Source organism: Colobus angolensis, unplaced genomic scaffold (assembly GCF_000951035.1).
Source record: "Colobus angolensis palliatus isolate OR3802 unplaced genomic scaffold, Cang.pa_1.0 Scaffold55, whole genome shotgun sequence".
In the NCBI taxonomy this organism is placed as follows: domain Eukaryota; kingdom Metazoa; phylum Chordata; class Mammalia; order Primates; family Cercopithecidae; genus Colobus; species Colobus angolensis.
In genome coordinates, this window is record NW_012119043.1 from 710,234 (window position 1) to 711,121 (window position 888).

At 51.1% G+C, this 888-nt stretch overlaps 1 protein-coding gene across 1 annotated transcript in view; it reads left to right on the forward strand.

Annotated features, from left to right (window-relative positions):
- HMOX2 (heme oxygenase 2) overlaps positions 1–888 on the forward strand; it is a 50,381-nt gene that overhangs the window by 917 nt on the left and 48,576 nt on the right. The gene's annotated exons all lie outside the window — the stretch shown is intronic.

The following is an 888-nucleotide window of genomic DNA, read 5'->3' on the forward strand; positions in this document are numbered from 1 at the left end:
CCCACCACCGCGCCCGGCTAGTTTTTGTATTTTTAGTAGAGACAGGGTTTCACTATCTTGGCCAGGCTGGTCTCGAACTGCTGACCTCGTGATCCACCCACCTCGGTCTCCCAAATTGCTGGGATTACAGGCGTGAGCCACCTCGCCTGGCCTTTTTTCTTTTTAAGACAGAGTCTGGTTCTGTCGCCTAGGCTGGAGTGCAGTGGTGGCACGATGTTGGCTCAGTGCAACCTCCGCCTCCTGGGTTCAAGCGATTCTCCTGCTTCAGTTTCCTGAGTAGCTGGGATTACGGGTATGTGCCACTAAGGGAGGAGACCACCCCTCATATTGTCTTATGCCCAATTTCTACCTCCAAAGAAAGAAGTTAAAAACTAAAAGGCAGAAATGGAATCCACAGGCAGATAGCCCAGCACCGTGCCCTGGGCCTGGTAGTTAAAAATCAAGCCCTGACCTAACTGCTTGTGTCATCTATAGATTTCAGACATTGTATGGAAAAGCATCGTGAAAATCCCTGTCCTGTTCTTTTCCGTTCTGATTACCAGTGCATGCAGCCCCCAGTCATGTACCCCCTGCTTGCTCAATCAGTCACGACCCTCTCACACAGACCCCCTTAGAGTTGTAAGCCCTTAAAAGGGACAGGAATTACTTAAAAGGGAGCTCAGTTTTTGGAGACGTGAGTCCGCTGATGCTCCCTGCTGAGTAAAGCCCTTTCCTTCTACAATCCAGTGTCTGAGGGGTTCTTGTCTGCGGCTCACCCTGCTACACCACCATGCCCAGCTAATTTTTGTATTTCTAGTCGAGAGGGGGGTTTCACCATGTTGGCCAGGCTGTTCTTGAACTCCTGGCCTCAAACGATTCACCCGCCTCAGCCTCCCAAAGTGCTGGGAG